Source organism: Panthera tigris, chromosome A2 (genome assembly GCF_018350195.1).
Source record: "Panthera tigris isolate Pti1 chromosome A2, P.tigris_Pti1_mat1.1, whole genome shotgun sequence".
NCBI lineage: Eukaryota > Metazoa > Chordata > Mammalia > Carnivora > Felidae > Panthera > Panthera tigris.
This window is the reverse complement of record NC_056661.1, coordinates 142,808,420-142,832,733: the sequence shown is the minus strand read 5'-3', so window position 1 is coordinate 142,832,733 and position 24,314 is coordinate 142,808,420. Positions and strand designations below refer to the sequence as shown.

The window sequence follows — 24,314 nt, the reverse complement described above, 5'->3', positions numbered from 1 at the left end:
AAGCTTCCTAAACATTTTATGAGATGTGATTACAGCAGCACGATGTTCTTTTGTTTCCAGGGTGGGTTTGGGGAAACAGCAGACAACTCAGGACTTTTGAGTTTGTCCCTCCCGGAGCAAAAGCTTGAACCGACACAACCGGCTGAAATCCTCCCTGGTTCCTCCCTCCTGCAAACGACTTTGATATTTATTGCAGCTGCCTGTGTTTGCAGCGCTCTCCCGGCTCTGCTCCGTCCCAGAAGAGGCACCGGCACGTCTCGCTGCCCGCGTCCTGTAGCCCTACCTCTGTGCAGCCCTTCCCTCCCCAGTAAAATGTTCTCAGGGCACAAAAGCCGCCGCTGAAGGGAAGGAACAGCTTCGGGCCGAGAGGGAGGGAGCTGGCCGGCTGCACCATCTGCAGTGGAAAACGGACGCCGCTCACCCCGCCTAGGAAACTAATGGAGCGTCCCTAAGAGACCCAAACTCCAGCTTGGCTCACCCCAGCTTTCTCCCCCACCTCCAGACCCCCAGGTGAGACAGCCCCGTCAGCCTGCCTGTGGAAGGGCGCTTGCAGCCAGCTTCTGATCCCGGAATTCGACCGGAATCTTGAGCAGGTTTTGTTTTGTGAAAAGAAATGTTGTCATCACCGGTTTTTTTCCCCCTTTGTTTTCCAGCATTTTCTTTTCTTGTGGTAACTTAAAACATTTCCTCTGGGGATGGGGTGAGAAGAGTCGGACATAAATGTTTGCCAGTGCAAAGTCCTTTGGCTGAATGTGGTGTCTGCGACTTCAGAAAAGCCTCCTACTAACCGGGTTACCCAGGCAAGGCTTCGAACTGCCTCCGAAGAATGGTGGCCGAAAGCCAGGGGTACGAATGTGATGCTGCGGTTTGTGGGGGTCTGTTTCAGCATTTATATTTAAATATCTTTCCCTCTAAGAATTTTTAATTGGCGATTTCGCCTTGAGGTGCTCCAGTAAATCAGAGAAGGAGCCAAACCTAGTTATTTCGCTTCGTAACCAAGCTTTATTTTCAGGGCTTTCTTTCCCCTGCGGTTCTTGCCCCGAAGCGATCTGTAAAGCGAACCCACTCTGATACAGTTTGAAAAGTGCATTTTGTACTTGGCTCTTTCTTTGATCGAATTAATCTGGGCTTTTTTGTAGTTCTAAATGAGGCCTATGGGCTGACAATGTAGCTGTTTAAAGGGGATTTTAGGGGATAATAGCCAATGCAAATAGTGCCATGAGAATGGCAACTTGCTTTTGCACTTTCAATCACATAATAACAGCAAAGAAAGCTTTTAAAATGAATTGAAATTTTGTGGCATGCCATCTGGGATTATTTGGGGAAACAGTTCTGAATACTGCAGTTGGGCAAAAGAATGGTGGTTCGGTCTGCTCTTAAGCTGACATGTTTCAGATGGCAACCTTATGCTAACTGGTGCAAAGTTGGCTAGCATTTTTTTTTTTTATTTTATTATTTTCTTTCTCTCGGATTATCTGCAAAAATTCTCTTTGATTGCTGGTATTTGGGTCTGAAAAACTTTTCTATTGTTGAAGAATTCAATTCAACCCCTTGCAGCTGCTGATCCCCTCATTGTTCCACTCGTTATGTGTACGCGTCTCAGATGAATGTAGCCAAGCCTTTTAGCGCCTTAATAGGTGTCTACATAAAGGTCATTTATTCTGCCGTACTTGTTTTAACAAAAGTTTATACACAAACAACAACCACAGCTAAAACATTCACATTAATCAATTTCCTCCTGATGCAGAATGCAAAATCTGCCTCAGGCCACGGTGCGGGCATGAAAATTGTTTTCTGTGTATGATGTTGTAAAGCAGAAAGCAGTTTAAGCAATTTCATCGAGGGCAGAGCATAATTATTTCAACACAATCTCTGGCCGAGAGCACCCATTCTGTGCTTCTGTGTGTGTGTGTAGCTATGGTCAGGTGACACTGTAGGCAGAGAGGTGCTTCGCCTGGAATTGAGGCTTTAGCTTTTCCCTTGATGTTCACCCTGATTTGGGGGCTGTTCTCTGTGAGCTTCAGCTATCGTCTCCGCAGGGAAGGACACAGAGGTGATACTAGAATCTGGGGGAAATTGCACAAAGTTATCTAGAATTTGCAAAAAAAAAAAAAATTATGTCCTCACAGGTGTAAGTCCTCCTGCTACACAAAAGAAAAGACAGGCACCTCTTTCCATCTGCAAACCCCACAGCGGGCTGCTTTCAGGATGAAGCAAATGATGAAAATAATGGCTTCCCACCGTAAAACGCTGGTAGGATGCCCGTAGGCTGACCAACTTCTAGTTGGGGAATTATTAGAGAGGGTTTCTAAGGGATCTTGGTGAGTGTGTGTGTGTGTTTGGGGGGGGGGGATTGCCCAGCACAGTGGACGTCACGTGGGAATTATAAAACTCTGGCCACGTGGGGGAGGGAGTGAGGAGGCCCACCCACCCTGCCTCCCTGAGCAAACCTTAAAGAGCTTGCCTCTCTCTCAGCAGGGTAATTCATGGACAGGGCCACATTCTTTGATCCATCTCAGGATGGTACTTAGTAACTGATCACAGCCCTAAATTCACTCCGACCCATAAACAAGTACACTGTTCAGTATGTACAGATAGTTCTCTGCTGTGTCAGTTTACCTGGTCAAGGTTTAGACTTGGTGAGTTAAGGATTCAAGTCCTTAGATGCTTTGGGGGTTTTGTAAAAGTCAAAAAGCTCTGAGATTTGGCCTCCGGGTGTGACTCCACCCCTTCCCTCAGCCTCTCCTGAGGGTCTCTTCCCTTCATATGCTCTCCCAGCGGCTGGAGTGCAGCCAGCTGGTTCTCTCCCACAGGGACTTCTCAGCCTGGTGGGTGCTTCTCAGACTTTAAGGAGCTGCTGCGAATGACCTGGGGTCTTGTTAAAAAGCACATTGTGTTTCTGTTACTCTGAGATGGGGCCTGAAAATCTGCATTTCTAACAACTTCCTGGTGACACTGACACAGCCTAATTATCCATCTGTAAAAATGCCCATTGAGGCAGTCAGGGATTTCTTGACTTTTCAACTTTTTGGGAGATTGGGAAAGGCTTGGAGACAGTCTAGTTTTAGGGAGGCTTATCCTACAGTTTATCTTGCACCTCATTTGGTCCTTCAGTTACAAGCAGGAGAGACAAAGTAAATGATATTTGGGCCCAGTCTTTGATCACTTCTATATTATTTGCTCATTTAAAAAACTTACCGAATGTATATCGGATGCCTGCTATATGCAGGCATTGTGCTGGGTGCTGTGGGTGCTCTCATCCATGTCCACAAGCAGTTCACACCCCTGGAGCCTGCAGCAAAGGGTCTCACCCCAGCTGCACACTGGAATCACTTCGGGAGTTTTTGTGGCTAATATTGACTGAGCCCCACTCCCACTTGGAGAGAAGCACATTTAACTGGTCTGGGACGGGGCTCAGTCATCCGCATTTTTGAAGTGCTTTTCGGGGGAAATCTAGTGTGCCCAGGACTGGGCATCCTTGGCCCAAAGTGTTGAACGGGATGAACCAGAAGGATGTGGGTGGGAGCCACCTCAAGTACAGGCTCCAAAGTGAGGGGAGGACAGTGGGATGGCCGTGCAAGGTAAGGGGACCTCTCTTTCCCTGCCAGCCTGCCTTTTCTGAAAAATCTTGCCCATCGTCGTGAGAGAGGAAATGGCAAGGTTATCATGTGTGCCCTTCAGAACCTTGTGGCATCACAGCTACTCATGCGTCAGTGATATCATGTCTTGATTCTCAGGCCCAGGATGGGTGTCTCTCTGGCACTGGTCCCTCCACTCTCAGCTGAGGCTGTGTCGGTGCAAAAGAGGGGCAGGACTCCATCGGCTCTTGTTTGAGGGACCAACTGTCCCAGTTTGTCCAAGACCGAGGGGTTTCCTAGGATGTGGGACTTTTGGTGCTAAACCCAAGAAAGTCCTGGATAAACCCGGGCGAGCTGGCGGTCACCTTAGTCCTAGTGTCCCGACTCCTGCTGCAGGGTTGTCAAGCTTGACACATAAGGCATGAATCATGGAAAGAAAACTTGACAAATTGGACCTCACTAAATGAAACACGCTTGCTTTGTGAAAGACTATGTGAAGAAGTTGAAAAGATAAGCTACAGACTGAGAGACAATATTTGCAACCAAATATTTGATAGAAGACTATTAGCATCTAGAATAAAGAATTGTCGAGATCCAATAGTAAAAACCAAACAGTGCAATTAGAAAATGGGCAAAAGACATGGACAGACATTTCACCGAAGAGGATATACAGATGGCACATAAGCACATGACAGCATGTTCAACATCACTAGTCACTGGAGATATGCAAATTCAAACCACAGTGAGGTATATGCCTATCAGAATTGGCTATAATGAAAAATGACGACGCCACCAAATGCTGGTGAGGGTGTGGAGCAAATGGACCACTCATATGTTGTGTGTGGGAATGTAAAATGGTACAGCCACCCCGGAAGACAGTTTGGAAATTTCTTATAAGATGAAACACGCATCTACCATATACCCACGCAATTGCACTCTTGAACATTTATCCCAGAGAAATGAAAACTTATGTTCACACAAAAAGCTGTTCACAAATGTTCATAACAGCTTTATTTGTAATAGCTAAACATTGGAAACAACTCAGAGATCCTTCAACAAGTGCATGGAGAGCCAGTGATCGCATTTCAGTAGATAAAGTCTCCTAAAACATTTCTTTTGGGGAAAGAAAATAAAAGGAGGCGAAAATGTTGGGAACTCCTAGTTCAGTGCTTGCCAGGTCTGGATATGTGACTTTGGGGTTCTACGTTCAGAGGGTAGTCAACCTGTGTGGTGAGTTGAGAAGAACCCTCTGAGGGGCTGGGTAAGAAGCAGAAAAAGAGGACACAATGAACTGGAAAAAAAAGAATACGAAAGCCAAGTTGTAAGTAAGAATACGCATATCGAGGATATTTAGTTTAAAAAAAAAAGAGAGAGACTATATCTAGGATATAGCTGATGCAAGGTCAACTTGATATTCTTCTAGGTCTGTAGCCCTATAGTTTAGGGATAACAAATGTTCATAATAATGATTGGATCAGGAAGTGCTTTCTGACTTGGCAAAACTGCTTTATAAGTGTTATTATGGGTAGATACAGTAGCATCACAATTTTCTGCAATGTGGTAATCATGGAGGGTCTTGTCATGGCATCTCTTAGTTGATTAAGGTTTGCTGATCCAGATCATGGTCTTTCCCATCGCTTGGATGTTCAGGAATTGAAGGCATCTGGACAAAAGAGAACTCATGAGTGCTTCCTTACATTGCTAATAGAAGGGCTTATTCATTGGTTCAGATCACCAGGTTGGATTTGGGGGCCCAAGCATCCAGAAGTACCAAGCCAAGGGGCTTACTTGTGTTTTTCATGCTAAAATAGCGCCCTCCTGGACCCCTCACCTCTGGTACCGTAGACATAATGACAACTGACTCCTATGTAGTACTTACTTCCCCTGCACCAGACGTTGCCGTTAAGTATTTTACTCATGTTAACTCATTTAATTTGCCTTACAAGCCTGTGAGATAGGTACTATTTCTATTTCCATTTTACTAATAAGTTAACTGAGTCACAGAGAAGTTAAACTGCCCAGGGTCATGCAGCTTAGCAGAACCAAAGTTCAAACCCAGTTCATCTGGCTCTGGAGTTCATTCCCTTTCAAAACGAATATGCAAATACACAGGTTTTGTGGTAGGTCTATTTGAATGCCAAATATTTTTATTTTAATATACCTTAAATGTTCTAGAATTTGTTTTGGTTCCCTTTTCTTTTCTTTTAAAATATTTAATTATTTTTGAGAGAGCTTGCACATGCACATGAGTGGGGGAGGAGGAGAGAGAGAGGGAGACACAGAATCGGAAGCAGGCTCCAGGCTCTGAGCTGTCAGTGCAGAGCCCAGCTTGGGGCTTGAACCCATGAATTGTGGGATCATGACCTGAGCCGAAGTTGGACACTTAACTGACTGAGCCACTCAGGTGCCTTTTTCAGAATCAGTTTATCTATTAAGAGTCTATATCATTGGGGCGCCTGGGTGGCTCAGTCGGTTAAGCGTCCGACTTCGGCTCAGGTCACGATCTCACGGTCCGTGGGTTCGAGCCCCGCGTCAGGCTCTGGGCTGATGGCTCAGAGCCTGGAGCCTGCTTCCGATTCTGTGTCTCCCTCTCTCTCTGCCCCTCCCCAGTTCATGCTCTGTCTCTCTCTGTCCCCAAAATAAATAAACGTTAAAAAAGAGTCTATATCACAAAGCCCACGGACTTAAACGCAATATTCCAATCTGACAAAGTGGTAACCCATGGTAGGTTGCATTATTTGTGGAGTCTCACAAATGGCAAAACAAGATCAAGAGCAATAACATTATTCTAAATGTCATTGTGCGTGTCACCTGTTTTGATGAGGCCTGCATAATTTAACAGTTACTGGTGCTATGGAATAATTGGTTGGATGGTATCATTTTCACTTATTTAAAATTATGATTCAAAATTTTGATTTGTATTCATGGATTGTTATTTTCCCCGTGGGCACCTTTGAAGGCGAAGGACAGCTTGCTGTAGAAGCCCTGGTATGTTTTAAAGGGATTATCTCAAGTGTATATCTGCCCCTCCCCCTCTCCCATGTTGGCAAATCTACCGCAGATGGGCTGACCTATGAACATCAGGATGTTTTTTATTCTATGATACGTTCACAGGCTTGGAGGGATTTGAATGGCTCTAGATTTAATCAACAGGCTGCTGTTTCTTAGTGTAGCACATATTCCTTCAAAAACGAAATGAGACCATGTTATCTTGCAGCCAGGTCTAAGGGATTTTTCTTGCAGGAGTTTGTTGTTGTTGGTACTGTCCTTTAGTATTGCTCCTCTTTCTTTTTTCGAGAAAGATCAGTGGCTGCACTAAGGATAGCTTACATGATTTCCCCCTTTCTTCACTCTCAGACTGCTGGGCTAGCTCAGTAGGGGAGGTAATGGTTGGTAATTAACTTTTAGATAAATTACTGCTTGAGGCAAAGGGAAGACACCTTGAGAGTTAGAAGTCAGTCCATCAAAGGCAGTCACTGGAGACATCCCTGTAATTTTGTCATTTTGCCAATGATGGCAATAATGTTTGCTTGACAATCTAATAGCATCTCAAGCACCCAGGCATCCAAATTAGTAGGAAAAAAACCCATGCCATCATCTAAGCATCTTCTCTCTGACTCAGAACATAAGGGACAGAGAGAACAGTGTCACCATGGCTTAACATAAGACTTAAACTTGTACACCCATCGATTGGGTGACCCGCCAGAGCAATCTTCAGTATGATAAGAAAGTCATGGCCCAGTATCTAGCCGGACTCTGGAAATTCTACTTTATCTGAGCCATCAGGCAACTGGCAAAAGATGGAAAGAAGCATCAAGTACACACGGTTGTCATGGCAGTATTTGGACAGAATGACAAGAGGACTTCAGCTTTTTCTTATAATTTTAACCTTTATGCCAAGTCAATTTAAGTCAAAATTCTGTCTTTGTTACTATTTTCCTCCTCATTTAGTTTTCACTTGGTTAGTTCTTTAGAACTACAGTTTATAATTATGCATGCTAAAAAGGACAAGTTCTATTGACGAAACAAACCACTTTTCCTATATAGTCCCTCTTTTTTGCCTCAGACTTCACTGAATTATGAAAACCTTCTCAACTATTTGAAGTGGTGTTACTATTTTTATTATATATACTACTTAAATTGTAATCCTATTGATATCTCAGAGACTTTTAGAACTGGAATGAGGGGCGTGTGGGTGGCTCAGTCAGTTAAGTATCTGACTGTGGCTCAGGTCATGATCTCAAGGTTTGTAGGTTCAAGCCCTGCATCGGGCTCTGTGCAGTGTGGAGCCTGTTTGGGATTCTCTCTCCCTCTTCCCACTCCCTGTCCCTCTCCCCCTCTTCCTCCCTCCCTCACACTTTCTCTCTCTCTCAAAAATAAATAAACTTAAGAAGAAAAAAAGAGCTGGAGCACCTGGAAGGCTCCATCGTTAAGCATCTGACTTCTGCTCAGGTCATGATTTCACAGTTTGTCACTGTTCTCGTTCGAGTCCCACATGGGGCAAGCTCAAGCTCCCCTCCGAGTGAGCCTGAGCCCTGCTTGCAGTAAACCAAGCCCCACTTTGGGTGAGCCCTGCTTCTCTCTCACTCTCTTTCTCTCTCTTTCTCTCTCTCTTTCTGCCCCTGGTTCACTTGCACCCCCCCCTCTCTCTCTCAAAAAAAAAAAAAAGAAAAAGACTAGAATGAGCCTTTGAACCAATAATAGCCATGGTTGCAGAGTAGAGTACTTAGTCCCTGTCAGCGATGCCAATCAATGTATGTTTCATTCTCTACAATCTGTGGGGTGAGTATGAATGATCCCCATTTTACAGTGAGGATCAATGAGGCCTGGCAAGGTTAAAAAACACGACCAAAGTCTGCCATCTGGTAGGGCTGGGAGGAAAAGAGTAACTGCTCTGACTCCTGTGTGTGTACTCTTAATGTCCAGGTTCTAACTCTGGGTGACTACCTTAGAAAAGAAAACTGAAGTCAGGAGAAGTTAATTTAGCTCAAGTAACATCAACGAATGGCTGATTTTCTGAATTAACTAAGTGAAGAAAAAAAAAGGGGAAGGCCAGGTGAAGAACCTGGTGTTCTGGAATGGAATTCTATCCCTTTTAGGTCTTAGACACTTCCTCTTCCCCATCTCTGCAAACTTCTTCACAGATCAGAACACAGAGCACATTCTATCAATAAGCACTTATAAGGAAATAGCAGCTTGTTGAGATATAATTTACATATCATAATGTTCAGCCTTTAAAAATAGACAATTCAGTGGTTTTTAGTATATTCACAGAGTTGTGGAGCCATTACCAACCACTGGCAACCACTGATCTGCTCTCTGTCCTGATGGATTTGCCTGTCTGTACATTTTAACTAAATGGAATAATTCAGTATGTGGCCTTTTGTGTCTGGCTTCTTTCACTTGGCATGATATTTTCAAGGTTCTTCCATGTTGTAGTATGAATTAGTTGCCTTTTAATGGCTGAATAATATTCCATTGTATGAATATACTACATTTTGTTTATTCATTTATCAATCAGTGGACATTTGGGTTATTTTATTTTTTATTTTTTTTTTGGTTATTGTGAATAATACTGCTATGAACATTCACGTATGAGTTTTTGTGTGGATGTATGTTTTCATGTTTTGGGGGTATTCTAGGAGTGGAATTCCTGGGTCATACGGTAACTCTCACGTTTAATTTGTTGAGGAACTGCTAAACTGTTTTCGAAAGTGGCTGCACGGGGCGCCTGGGTGGCTCAGTCGGTTAAGCGTCCGACATCGGCTCAGGTCATGATCTCACGGTCCGTGAGTTCGAGCCCCATGTCTGGCTCTGTGCTGACAGCTCAGAGCCTGGAGCCTGCTTCCGATTCTGTGTCTCCCTCTCTCTCTGACCCTCCCCCGTTCATGCTCTGTCTCTCTGTGTCTCAAAAATAAATAAACATTAAAAAGAAAAAAAAAAAAAGAAAGTGGCTGCACTATTTTACATTCCCACCAACACCGAGGGCTTCGGTTTTTCCGCGTCCTGCCCATACTCGTTATCATCTATCTTTTTGATTATAGTCAACCAAGTGGGTGTGAAGTGGTATCTCATAATGGTTTTTGGTTTGTATTTCCTTAATGACTAACGATGTTGAACGTCTTTTAATGTGCTTATTGGCCATCTTTGTATCATCTTTGGAGAAATAGCTGTTCACATCGTTTGCCCATTTTTAATTGTGTTGAGTTCTTTATATATTCTGGATAGTAGACCCTTATCAGATATATAATTTGCAAATATTTCACCCATTCTGTGGGTTGTCTTTTTGCTTTCTTGATGGTGTCCTCCAAAGCACAAAGTTTTTAATATTGATGAATTACAATTTATCTGTTTTTTCTTAAAATTTTTTTTTAACTTTTATTCATTTTTAAGAGACAGAGAGAGACAGAGCACAAGTGGGGGAGGGCAGAGAGAGAGGGAGACAGAATCTGAAGCAGGCGCCAGGCTCCGAGCTGTCGGCACAGAGCGTGACGCGGGGCTCGAACCCACCAACCGTGAGATCATGACCTGAGCCAAAGTCGGACGCTCAACCTACTGAGCCACCCAGGTGCCCCTATCTATTTTTTCTTGTATCACTTGTGCTTTTTGCGTTGTATCTAAGAAGCCATTTCCTAATCCAAGGTCACAAAAATTTACGCCTGTATTTCCCTCGAAGTGAAATATATACTTTTAGTTCTTATAGTAAGAACTAAAACCTTAGGTTTATAATCCATTTTGGTTTTTTATACATAGTATGAGGTAATAAGCATTTTTTTAAAAATTCTTTTTTAATGTTTATTTATTTTTGAGAGAGAAACAGAGGATGAGCAGGGGAGGGGCAGAGAGAGAGAGGGAGACATAGAATCTGAAGCAGGCTCCAGGCTCTGTCAGCACAGAGCCCGACGCAGGGCTCAAACTCACAAACCATGAGATCATGACCTAAGCCGAAGTCAGACGCTTAACTGACTGAGCCACCTAGGCGCCCCGAGGTAATAAGCATTTTTGATGCAAGTTTATGGGAGTTAATCAAGTTGGCAGATAACATTTTGATTATTAAACTGATGTGTATTAAAGCCATATAGTCCATTACTTGAAATTATGTTAATCTATTAATGTGATTGTGAAGAAATATTAGAATTTTGGCTTCAAATTTAAAATTGATTCTAGCCGTGTCTTTTCTAACTTTAATTTTCTTGAAACTAATCATGGTAAAATGTTCTATGATTCTTTGATTCCTACCTGTTAAGCCACTATACTGGGGATGGGAAATAATTTTCTGTTAAGGGACTTCTAACAGAAAAAAAAAAAAAGGCAATTCATTGAGCCATAGGAGTAAAACATAACTTTATTATTAGAAAGTACTATGTAAGCACTAAAGAATAAGTATTTAGGGGCACCTGGGTGGCTCAGTCAGTTAAGCTTCCGACTTCAGCTCAGGTCATGATCTCATGGTTTGTCGGTTTGAGCCTCGTGTAAGGCTCTGTGCTGACAGCTCAGAGCCTGGAGCCTGCTTTGGGTTCTGTGTCTCCCTCTCCCTCTGCCCCTCCCCTGCTCATTCTCTCTCTCTCTCTCTCTTTCTCTCTCTCTTTCTCCCTCTTTCAAAAATAAACAAAAAAAGAAGTATTTAAGCACGCTATAGTTCTATATGTTGGCCAACTGCTGAGGAAGAGAAAAAGGAGCGCCGGGATTGGGAAGGAAGGATGAGGGAAAATGAATTCAGGAGAGAGACGAATAGTCAGGAAAGCCATATGGAGACGGCAGTTCATATGGAGTGAGGGGGACTGTGGCAGGGTGCAGAAGACCCGCCTAGATGAATGACACTCACCTGAACATGTGAAAATTCTTGTGCTGTTAAAATACAAAGAAAAACAGAATAAAAGAGGAAAGGAGGAGACTGGAGTAAACATAGAAATTTATCACAGCACTGAAGAGAAAAGCAGGTTTCATGAAGTAATAAGCATTTTGAGAGACTGGGATTAAGTCATTTTAAAGGGGGTGTGTGTGTTCCCTTTATATAATCAAAAAAATGAAAGCCCATCTTGGTACCCTCACCCTGGGTAGGATGACATTAGGTTAGAAGCCCCCCAGCTTCACAAACCACATCTTTTCTCTTGGCCGCGTCTGTCTCCTCAATCACAGCTAGCCCCGGTGTGGAAGATGGAATTTCTTCTAGTGAGTTCACAGGCATCATTGTTGTGTATTATTCTGCTTATTTAATATATTTCACACAGCCTCAGCACACCGGCCACTTATTAGAACCATATATAAATGACTTGTTTTTTTTTTGTTTGTTTGTTTTTGTTTTTGTTTTTGTTTTTTTTGCTTTCAAGGAACTCATAGCTGTAATACAGGTCGGTAGGCAACAGATTCTGGGTCTTCGATATAACATTAGACATATAACATTGTTATTGCCAACTTTAATTCAGACTGTGAGCCACTAGAATTCAGTTGTACTGAACTGACACGAGCTCCAGGCTCTGTACCTTGATAAAAAGGTTTGAAATGATTAAAACAAAATGTTGATAAATAGCCAACAGTGTGAGACTCTATCAGCGTGTGTGACAAGTTTTTAATTTAAGAACATTACATGCTTTTGTATTAAGTCCTTCAATAATATTAATTTTCAAGAACATTAAATTCTGTCTAGTGTACTGAAGCTGGTAATTATAATGCATAAAAATAGCTGAATAACCAGGGTAGTGCCAATTACTCTGTCACTCATAAGTAATCAATTATTTTTGTGCAGCATAACATATATGGTGGCTGCACAGAGTGATAAGGTACAGCTCATAAATGAAAAATGATTTTTCAGATGCACGGTGAGGCACGCCTGAAAGCTTTAACAACTGTATTTGAGGGCTAGGGTATGTCTCTTTGAAGGGCGCTAAACTGAAAAGTTTGGAGGGATTTTGGTCCTAGGCTGGCCCATGTGTCAGCCTACTGGGAGTTATGATAGATGCACACCTCCCATGTGTGTAAGATGACCCACGTCACTTGACCGACCACATGTCCGACGTTGATGTGTAGACTGTGTGAGGAGCGGAGCATATGAACTGGGTGGATTACGGTGGTGGTAATGGTGTCTGTATGATGACCAGGCTTCGCATCGCCAGGATTCTCCTGTCACTTCCCAGCAGCCACCCTATGAAGATAGGAGTCTTCTCTGAGGCTGATCACCCCTGGTGCTTCTTCTCGAGCTATGTTCTGGCATGCCCACCAGACCCCTCATCTTTTGGAAGGCCTCACCAGTGAGCCGTCCAGGTATCTCTGGTATAGCTCCCTTCCTCAGTTACGGGCTCCCTCAAGAAAGGAAGCTCAGGAAGAAGTTGATAAAATTCAGAAACAGCAAGAAAACAACTTGTGTGTACTGTGGGCCAGACACTGGTTTAATAGACATTAAATTGTAACTTTTACTATTAATTGTTATTAATGACAACTATGCATTGGACCTAATAGCTTATTTCATACTCTAACAATCTATTTCCCCTTTATGGAAAACTACATAGTCACAAAGGAGGTAACGGAGAGATGCTTTTCTTTGTAAATGCTGTGTTTCCTTTTAGATTTATGTAGAATTTAGTTTTATGTAGAATTTACGTAGGATTTATTAAAATCCCTCTAATTCAAGTATGGGGGAAAAAAAAGGTTTGGATCCAGAGGCATCCCAGAAGATGCTACGTAGAGTATGTATGATACAAAGCAAATTATTGGATTCAGTGGGTGGCGTTTATCGAGCATTTGCTGAGGAGCTCTGTGTGTAAGAGTGAACCTCAATTCTTCCCCCAGGAGTGTGTAAGGTAGCACAGGAGATGGGACAGAATACATGCCACACACACACGAGGAATTTATTGCAAATGCAAGGGGAGGTCTAAGACAAGGTACATAATGCAATGGGATAGATAAATGTTAGCATGATCATTCCCAGTGAAGTTACAGAAAAATTCACAGAAGCTGAGCTCTAAGCGACTTGAGAGGAAAGGGCCTTGGTAGGAAGGAATGGGATGTGAGGACTAGAAGGAGGGCTCAAGTCGAACCTTGGTGAGTGTGTGTGTGTGTGTGTGTGTGTGTGTGTGTGTGTGTGTGTGTGTTGGGGTAAAAGGGAAAGGGGCATGAGGTAATAGAAACCAAGAGTGTGGGCTAGGGAGAGATTGGGAAGAAAGGATCCTAGTCAGTTTTACTGCATACCAGGTGCTGTGCTCCTGATGGGGATACGCTGAACAAGCAGAGCCAGCCTCTGCCTTCATGGAGCTTGTACTAAGCAAGAGAGGCATGCAGACCAAGGCTAAAGGCACAGATCAGCTGAGAGTCACCTGCTGTAACGTGGGGGAGAAATGATGGGGCCCTGAACTAGTTAGTGTCAGAGAGTACTTTTCAGGCTATAAAGCCCAGAACTCTCAGTGGCTCGATACAACAAAAGTTCGTTTCAAGTGGTATCACAGCCCAATATGAGTATCCCTGGTAGACAGCGTTCTAAGTGCTCATTCAGAGTCCTAGGTTCCTTCTATCTTGTGGTCCCATCATCTTCCAAGACCCAAGAGTCCACTCCATTCTGCTGGTAGGTGAGGAAAGAGCCTTGGGAATGTATATCTGCTTTGTAAATACTAAGTAGTACAAGTAACATCGGCTTATATTCCATGCGCAACAATTAATCGTATGCTCTCTTCCCTATCCCCGGATACTAGGGGCTAGAAAATATAGTTTCCATGTGGATAGGTGACAATTCCATGCTACAGAGGAGGAAGGAGCACACATCTTAAGTGTTAGACTGTGGTGTCTGCTATAGTTGGGTTGGTGAGACATGAATGAAATAAAGAGTAAACCAGGAGCTGGAATCAACAGGTGAATTAATTAAGCTTCTGTGATTGATTGGATATTGCTATCTGAGGGACAGGTAAAGCTGTGGATGACCCCAAGGTTTTTGGCTTGGGTAGCGAAGTCAGCGATCAGAGATATAAGGAACAGAGGAGAGGGAGCAGTTTGTGGGGGAGAGGGGAAAGAATAGGGATTTGATTTTGGATATGTAGAGTTTCAGGTGCCGGGGGATAGCCAAGTGAAGATGATCCATTGTGGACTATGTGGATTACATGGGTCTGGAGTTTAGGGGAGAGGTCTAGGCTGGAGACGGGATGTGGGAGTCATCAGTACATAGATGGTAATCGGCGTCGTGGAAGAGGAAGAGTGTCTTGTTGTCTCTATCTAGGTGAGAGGCAGTGGGAGGGGGTCAGGCCTCCTGCCACGGGAAGGGGTAAGGAATGTTGTGGGGGAGAAGGGAGAGGAGGCAACCACGACACCACGAAACCATGCCCAGCTGCAGTTGAGGGGCTGGAAGGAGAGTGCTGCATTTGGTAGATATGGGGGAGTTGGAATGGCGTGTTGATTCAGAAGGGGAGACAAAGCTCAGTTTTTATGGTAAAGCTATAGATATTGATACAGATGCTGATTGATACTGATGAAATCACAGCATTAAATAAGGGGCTTTGGAGGTAATCCCTCTTACTCTTAGTCTTTGAAACCTCAGGAGATACAGAAGAGGAAAGATCAAGGTGTTCTTCTAGTATGCAATATTAAACCATGTGCTTAGATACAGTTCCCTAGACACCACATGTTAGAAGGCCTCTGGAGGCCTGGCGAGGGAGTCTTTGTGGATTCTCATAGTTCAGTGGGCAGAGGAAGAAAAAGAGGAGTGCGGGATCCTGGGGAAAAGAACACAGTGGAGAATGGGGTCAAGAAAGGAGGAAAGAGCAGTTAACATGGTGAATAACAGGAAGCATTCGTGTGGGGGGACATGCTGATGTGTCAATAAACATGTTTGTGTCATCTTCCTCATGACATACATTTCAAAATTGTATCAGTAAAAGGACAGTCCCCTCATTTTTGTAGCTTATGTTTGGATTAGCGCGTATGCTGCATACACGAATGTCTGCTTGGTTTTAGAAAAGAATTAAAATGACATAAAGTCTTGTGTCATGAGAGAGTTGAAGGCTAACACGAGAAACTGTGAACACAAGTTTGCAGTCTATTGGGAATGAAGCACGTAACATACCTTAAATGGCCGAGGACCCTGAAAAGATTTGGTTTAGAAGCTGTTCTGTGGCTGCAGGGAAAGGAAGGACTAGATGATCCAGTACACTTATAGCCAACAGATGTCAGTGTTGTGATGTGATACACAGCCGAGTTTGGGAGCCTTCTCTCGCGCTGCACTTAAGGCTCTGATTCAATGTATGAATAATGTTAGCTCCCTCTCCCCTTTAAAAAATGCCAGCAAAAGTACATGATAATGAAAGCTTTTCTATGTACAGAGAACTGCTTCTCACACCCATTTATCTGATCGTGAGCATGGACAAGAGCTGATGGCATTTCATTGCATCTCTTGCAACAAATGGTAGAATGATAGCATTTAGGCAAAGCTATCTGATAATGAATGTCTTAGAATGGACAGGGAAAATAGTCAATGGTGAGGAATATATTGGCTAAATGTTAGCACATATCTTTTTTTTTTTTTTTTTTTTTTTTACAGTCACTGGCTCTGAAGAGTGCCATATTTATTCTTTCTCCAGGCTCCGTTGTATCCTCTGAAAAATTATGTTCATTTAAAAGATGCAGGAGCTCTGCAGTGTGCTCATCCTTCTCGTTTCATGTCTAGGTGTCTCGGAGGCTGGGGCCCAGTTGCTTTGTGGGGTGTCTGCAACTCTGAGAGGGCTCAGCAGTTGATTCCTTCTTGTTCTTTGGAGAGCCTGCTACTGTGACCAAAAGCATTTGTTAGAGGCTGAACAGAGCTGTGTGTCTCACCAGGCTGCTGGTTTTTAGACCGTTACCCAAAGCAGTGGCTTGGATATCAAACTTTTAGATCGAATGGGGATGAGCTTGCAGACTGAAGTCTAACTTCTGTTTCTCTGTGGATAGGACAGAGTTGCTGATATGTAAGCAACTGTCTGGTGGAAGCACAGGTAAGACGGAATGACACAGGGGTCAAGGTCAGGGGGAGAGAAGCTGTACTTCCAACGCTTGTAGCTGCCTTGCTATCCTGTATTCTTAAGTCTAGCCAGGGATTTGGCCTTCCTTGTTACCTGGCTTCCTAGATAAGACAAACTGCTCTTTTTTTTTTTTTTAATTTATTTTCAGAGAGACAGAGACAGTGCAAGTAGGGGAGGGTCAGAGAGAGAGGGAGAAAGAGAGAGAACCCCAAGCAGGCTCCGCGCTGCCAGCACAGAGCCGATGTGGGGCATAAACCCACGAACCGTGAGATCAGGACCTGAGCCGAAATCAAAAGTTGGATGCTTAATCGACTGAGCCACCCCGGCACCCCAAGACCAACTGCTCTTTTGAACAACATTGTATTTGAAAGGAAAGAAACTTCGACTCTACTGGTACTGGAGAAAATAATGCTGGTTTCCAGGACTTAAGTTTATCTAGTTACAGTGTAGAGATAGTACTGACTGCTCAGCCGTTGGGAGGTGTGATGTTGTAGTTTATAATAATAAATGTAGTATATTTGGTCTCGTTCCTGTTTTGGCACAGAGCTCCTAAAACCCTCAGAATTTCCTAGGTGCTGAGGGCCATACAGGGGTCTTTTTTGATGCAAATGAGGCAATTTTTGGAAAGCTTCTAAGGACGGGGGCTGGCACCAGGGAAGCTAACTATGTGATTAGAGGGTTGGAACTTCTTGCCCCTCCTGACCTCTGGGGTAGGGAGAGGGGCTTGAGATTGAGTTTTATCAGTTGCTACGTAATGAAGCCTCCATAAAAAACAAAAAGGTTCAGAGGACTTCCAGGATGGTGAGTTTGGGGAGATTGGGGAGAGTAGTATGCCTGGAAGGTACCTCCCCCCCCCCCCCCCCCCCCCCCGCCTGGCACCTTGCCCTGCATCTCTTCCATCTGGCTGTTCCTGAGTTTTATCCTTCTATAGTAAGTTGGTAATCTAGTGAGTAAATGGGTTTCCTGAGTTCTGTGAGTTGCTCTAATTAGTCAAATCTAAGGAAGGGTCTCGGGAACCTCAGATTTATAGCCGGTCAGTCAGAAGTACAGTAACAACCTGGAATGTGATTTGAATCTGAAGTACAAGGAGGGGGGTGTGGAGACCTCCAGTCTCTAGTGGTTTGGTCAGAAACCAGGTAACAATCTGGGCTTGCTACCCAGATGGGGTGTGTGAAGTTGGGGGGTATGTGTGTCTTGTGGGACTGTGCCCTCATGGAATCTGATGCTATCTAGGGATGGATAGTGTCAGAATTGCTTTTTAAATTACATTAAATTAAATTAAATATATTTTTTAATTCTTATTTTTTAATGTTTACTTTTGAGACAGACAGAGACAGAGCATGAGCAGGGGAGGGGCAGAGAGAGAGGGAGGCACAGAATCCAAAGCAAGCTCCAGGCTCTGAGCTGTCAGCACAGAGCCCAACATGGGGCACCAACTCATGAACCGGGAGATCATGACCTGAGCCGAAGTTGGACACTTAACTGACTGAGCCACCCAGGTGCCCCAATAGTGTCAGAATTGAGTTGAATTCATGGACACCCAATTGGTGTCCCAAGAATTGCTTGTTGGTATGGAAGACTCCTGCCCCTACCTGGCCCTCACCACATTGCAGTTGGGTCCAGGAACCTAAAAAGAGAAGGATTTGCACATGGTAGTGGTTGAACATGATGACCTGTAAAATTGCTTCATGTAGTAGGAGGATTCAAACTTAGAGCGTAAGGAAGCGAATTCTATCAGCACACAAGGTGGATGCTGATGACACATAGTGCATTCTGAGATATTTGACTGGATATGGTACATTTACATCGTGTCATTTTCACTGTTCCTGGTTGAAGCTAACTTAGAAACCAGAAATATGGTAGCCGGATGCTGAGGATAGATCTTTAACTTACAATCGCACATATCTGGCACCAGGAATTGTGCTGGGATGATACTAGAAAGCCTAGCAACTTGCCAGAAGTTGTGGAAGAAGTGCCCAAATTCTGATTATGACTCAGAAAGCAGGGGTGCTTGGGTGACTCAGGCAGTTACCCGTCCAACTTTGGCTCAGGTCATGATCTCATGGTTTGTGGGTTCGAGCCCCGCATCGGGCTCTGTGCTGACAGATCAGGAGCCTGTTTCAGATTCTGCGTCTCCCTCTTTCTCTGCCCCCAACCTGCTCACACTCTGTCTCTCTCTAAAAAATAAATAAACATTAAAAAATTAAAAACAAACAAAGTTTGTTTTCATGCTCTTGGAGACCTTCCTTCATTGTTGTCCTAAGAAGTTACTTAATATTTTTATAGAGTTATCTAGTCATGGATGAAGTGGATAGTATTTGAAAACTGGTTGGAAATAGGAGATAAAAAAAAAAAAGTGGAGTTTCTGGCTTGGTCAATAGAGAGGAGAGAGAAGCCATTGACAAAGAACATAGAGTAGGTCCTGGATATAAAGTGCTGATAAGGCGCTGGAGGGAGAAACAAAGAAAGCTTTAAGACTCTGTCCCAAACCTTGCTGCATGTAAGAGCCATTCAAGCTGCTGACATACTTAATTATAATATTTATTGACTCATAATATTTTTAAAAATTCACTCCCATTTATTTCTACCTTCAAAGTTGCATTCTTTTAATATCCAGAACACACAAAGAAGTCCTACAACTCAACAAAAACCAAATAACCCGATTAAAAAGTACGCAAAGTGCTTGAAAAGGCATTTCTCCAAAGATGACATACAGACGACCAACAAACATGAAAAGATGCAGTACATCACTAGTCATAAGAGAAATACAAATACCATGGTGAGATATCACCTCATGCCCATTGGGGTGGCTGCTCTCAAAAAACCAGAAAAAAGCAAGTGTGGGCGACCATATACAGTGTTGGTGGGATTGTAAAATGGTGCAACCACTATGGAAAACAGTATAACAGGTCCTCAAAAATTTTTAAATCAAACTACCACATGATCCAGCAATCTCACTTTTGGGTATATATCCAAAAGAATTTTAAGCAGAAAAAAAAAAAAAAAGAATTCAAGGAAGGGTCTCAAGGACATGTATTTACACGTTCACAGTGGCATTATGCACAATAGCCAAGAGATGGAAGCAATCTAAATGTTCATCGATGGGTAAATGGATAAAGAAAATGTACCATGGATAGGGAATATTATCCTATCATTTGGCCTTAAAAAGGAAGGAGTGACATGGATGAAGCTTGAGGACATTATGTTAAGCGAAATAAGCCAGTCACAAAAAGACATTTACCTTGTGATTTTACTTACGATGTGTCTAACGTAGTCAAACTCATAGAAACAGAAAGTAAAATGGTGGTTGCCAGGGGCTGGGGGAAAGGGAAACAGGGAATTTTTTTTTCTTTAATGGGTATTGAGTTTTAGTTTTGCAAGATGAGAAGTTCTGGATATCTATTGCACAAAAAAGTGAATGTGGTTAACGCTACTCAACTGTACACTCAAAAATGATTCAAGTGGTAAATTTTATGAAACCTATTTTTTTACCCCAATTTTTTAAAGTTACAACTTTTTGCCTTTTCTGTCATTACAAACCTAAGCCATCTCTTCTACGTTCCAAAAAAAAAAAAAAAAAAAAAATCAGGCTACAAACAAAACATGGAAACACAATCTGTTACTATTTACAGGTACCCTGAATTCAGTTTAATCAAAGAGATGAGTTTGTGTCACAGGACTGTGGGAGCGTGGACATCAAGAGAGAAACAGAGCAAAGTGGCTTTTTCGTACAGAGCATAAAGAGATTTCCAGAGTAAGTCATTCAGCTGCCAACAAAGGGCGCCATTCATATCATCACAAGAATGGATACTCCCTCATATGGCATGGCCTTCACCGTAGTTTCTCCCCTTCGGTTTGTGAATCCCATCTGTGTGTGGCCATAGTCACCCTGATGGTGATAAAACAGCAGGAATAATGTGTGTCCTGGAATAGTAAGTAATATTTATTGAGCATTTTCTCTGTATAAGGTTCTAGGTCAAGTCTTTATATGCACATGTGAACTCATTCAATTGTCATGATGACCCTTTTAGGTTAGTATTACTTTTCATTCCATTTCTCAGTGGAGGAACCTGGGTCATGGAGAACTTAAGCACACATAAATCATAAATTTATGTGAAACTTGGGTTTGACCCAGATAATTGTATTTTAAAGACTGAAGCTTTAGCCACCATGCTACTTGTGGTAGAAGATAGGAAGGGTTTATTAGAGTAGGGCATGCTGAAATGTATACATGGCAAAAATAAAAGCAAATATTTAGAGTAGTGAATCATATCTGACTTAAAGGTAGTTTTCTTCTATGACTGAAAAAATTATGTACCAATATGTAACTATTTGTAATAGTTATAAGAGTACTTCTACTACTCTTATAACTACTCTATAACCAAATACTCTTAGCATTTGGTTGTGTGAGGGACGTAAAACTCCTGTTAAAGAGGAAGATACTATTTTAGTATGCTGAGAGTAAAGAATGCCTTTTTTTAATTGAACATTTATTGAGATAATTTGAGATTCCCATGAGTTGCAAGAAATAATGCAGAGAAATCCCACGTACCATGTACTCACTTTCCCCCAATGGTAGCCTCTTGCAAAACTATAGTACAGTATCATAACCCAGATATTCAGATTTTCCCCATTTTTTTTTAAGTTTATTTATTTTGAGAGAGAGAAAGAGGGAGGAGCAGAGAGAGAGGAGAGAGAATCTCAAGCAGGCTCCGTGCTGTCAGTGCAGAGCCTGACAGGGGGCTCCAACTCACTAACCTTGAAATCATGACCTGAGCCAAAATCAAGAGTCGACGCTTAACCGCCTGAGACCCTCAGATGCCCCTGCTCATTTTCTAAAGGATTGTTACTTTTTTTTTTTAACTGTTGAATTCAGAGAATTCTTTATATTTTTTAGATCTTAGTCTTTTGTGGGACATGTGGTTTGCAAACATTTTCTTCCCATTTGTAGCTTGCTTTTCATCCTCTTCACAGTCTTTTGCAAAGCAAAAGTCCTCAATCTGATGAGGTCCAATTTATCGAGTTTTCCTTTAATGGATTATGCTTTTTGGGTCAAGTCTAAGAACTTTTTGCCTGTTCCGAGACCCAAAGTTTTTGTGTATATTTTTTTGTTTCTAATTATAGTTTTATGTTTTCCATTTAAAGCCATGATCCATTTTGAGTTAATTTGTTTAGAAGGAGTAAATGCTTTTAATAGAAAAAATTGGGTGATATGTGCTGATTTTAGTTTTTTGGCTCCTGAAGATTGTACTCATGGTATCACTTATTTAGTAAGACTGTCAATGGATGTGAAAATAGACATTGTCTTTGCAGATAAACTGTGCAGGTTTTAACAGCAAAACAAATGTAAAATGTTTCTGATTCCCCTGGGCAGAGCTCTGGGCTCTTTTTCATGTGAACATCAAAAAAAGAAAGAAAGAAAGAAAGAAAGAAAGAAAGAAGAAAGAAATTAATTCCTTACTTCGATTAAAAAAATAATAAAAGACATTACCTCAGAAGAGAATTAAACTGGAGCTTCAAGGGAAAAAGAAAAAAAAAGAATACCTGAATTTGTAGTTCTTTTGAAGAAAGATAATGAAAACAGATTCTATGACATCTTTCTTGCTCAATTTATTTGTTGTGGGCTTGAGTAATTTTAACTGATGCCTTATACAGAAAAGAGCTCTGTGAACTGGTTTAATGCTCTTGGTATTAGCTATTTCATTACATCTTCTTCTAGTTTCAGAAGCACGAAGTGCCTTTTTCAGGGCTAAGTTTCTAATTAAGTTCCATATTATATTGTTGGACTATGGCTGGGGAGTACTGCTGAGGCAAGGAAGAGAGTGAATTTTGGAAAGCAGTTAGGGAGATATTTGTAAAAGGTAAAGAGCAGCATTCTGAAGGATGGGACAGAAACAAGGATTGTTGGTATTATTGCTAAATGGTAATAAGAGGCCCATGGAGGGCCTTTCTCTCTATCCTAGATTATATACTGAAGAAGTAAATGTAAAATTGTATCTCCCTCTGAAATATTCAGAAACGTTCACTCTCATCAATTCAGATACATTTTTGTTCTGGTAATTTTATATTACAAATTTCATGATGGATTTCATACTCTGCATATGGCAGGAACAAATTCAACAGAATATATGTACTTTGAGTTTCCAAAAGTCAATATGGAAAGTGAAGTGGCTTTTGTAATAACTCTAGCGACTGGATTGGTAGAGATAATTATGGAGTGATTCTATCCTTGCCCCTTGAAGATAGATTCCACTGAAATCAATGAAATTACGTGCATGGATCAAAGATAGGATGTTGATTAATTTTCACATGTCAAATTAAATCAGCTCACGAACTAGTTGCTACATGTGCTGGAAGAGAGATTTTAAAATATAATCAGATGTTTATATACTTTTGCAAAAATTATTAGTTTTAAAGAATATATGTTATACATGTTATTTGGTTGTCAAAAATACGATCAAATAATATGAATGTTCTTGCTGCACACGTATCTTGGAAATGATGAATGCATAATTTCAAGGACCCCTTGGTGATATATCTGGTCTCCACAATTGTAGCTTGATTGTAGATCATCAAATGAAGGGAATAAGGCTCCAAAAATAAAAATGGCACTGTTATAATTAGTTTTTCTTCTTTCAAAGCAAAGACAGAAGCGAATATTCTAATGGAAAGTGGAAAACTTTGGTCTTTTTGGGCTAACAGCGTAGCGTGTCTTCTCTACCCACTTGTGGGCTCCACACGTGTGCTTGTTCTTCATTCTCAGCGTCTGACTGGCCATGGACATGTCACATGACATGCGTGCTCCTGCCTCCCATGATAGCTCCCTAATGCCCAATGGCCAGATCACAGCTTCTAAAATATCCTATTTAAGGCTTGGATCTAGAATTAAAAGGGCCCAGTGTAAAAATACATGTGTCAGGCTAATTACTTGAACAGAATCCTTGCTTTTTGTCTCTTTGGCTCACCTGCTCATGTTTTCTGACCTTGCCTCATTCTTTTTGGCTTATGGACAATTCTATGATATGTGTACCTTTATTTAGTCTTTGAATAGCTTATGCAAACATTGGTGAAATGGGACTGCATTCCTGTCCAATGATTGAGTGTGATACATGCTTACGTTAGCCTGAAAGGGCCCCTCTTGCAGCCCATACACTTTCATGGCTTTACTTGGCCATATGGTTGAGGGCTGAGTTTGCTTTCTTCAGTCCCTCCATGCAGAAGTAATAGCTCCCTTATGTGAATTTCCTCAGTACTCCATCTGATTCTTCTGATTCTGAGAATTTCCAACTCTTTGCCTTGATATAATTACCTATGCACCAGTCATATCTCTCAATAAGCTGGGAGCCTCTGGAGGGCTCAGGATGTGTCATGGCTACCTTCACTTTTGTGGTTTCACATGGCCTCTGGTTGGGGCCTGAGCAGACCAGGCACAGGATAAAAGTGTGCGGGTTGTGTCAATGTTTTGCACGTATTCTGAAGTCTGAGTGAGGCATATTCATGATATTTAAGCTGAGCTATATATGCTGTAACACTTACTGACAAAGCTTTTGTTGGTCTGGATTATAGCTTTTGAACCAGTGGGTCTGGTGTCCTTATGACCAAATTTCCTGCATTTATGTCTTCAAAAGGAGAAGTAGCTATCTCTTCTCTTTGTTCCCTGTTTTTATCTCCTAGGACATGAAGCATGCTTATGCATGCATTTCTTGCTAATCACTACTTTGTGACTAATCATCAGGGACCTTAAATGTAGAAGAAAATATGT

General features: G+C 42.1%; 1 protein-coding gene across 23 annotated transcripts in view; it reads left to right on the top strand.

Moving 5' to 3' along the window:
- Positions 1 to 24,314, top strand: part of GCC1 (GRIP and coiled-coil domain containing 1) — a 58,505-nt gene that overhangs the window by 26,650 nt on the left and 7,541 nt on the right. For 4 of the 23 annotated variants that reach the window (XR_006212384.1, XR_006212396.1, XR_006212388.1 and 1 more), the window contains 2 exons: positions 61 to 846; positions 2,130 to 2,203. The gene's annotated coding sequence lies outside the window, so the exon portion shown is untranslated. Of the gene's footprint in view, positions 1 to 60; positions 847 to 2,129; positions 2,208 to 20,184; positions 20,485 to 24,314 lie in introns of those variants that run through there. The other 19 variants (XR_006212380.1, XR_006212377.1, XR_006212382.1 and 16 more) reach the window with 13 other exon arrangements.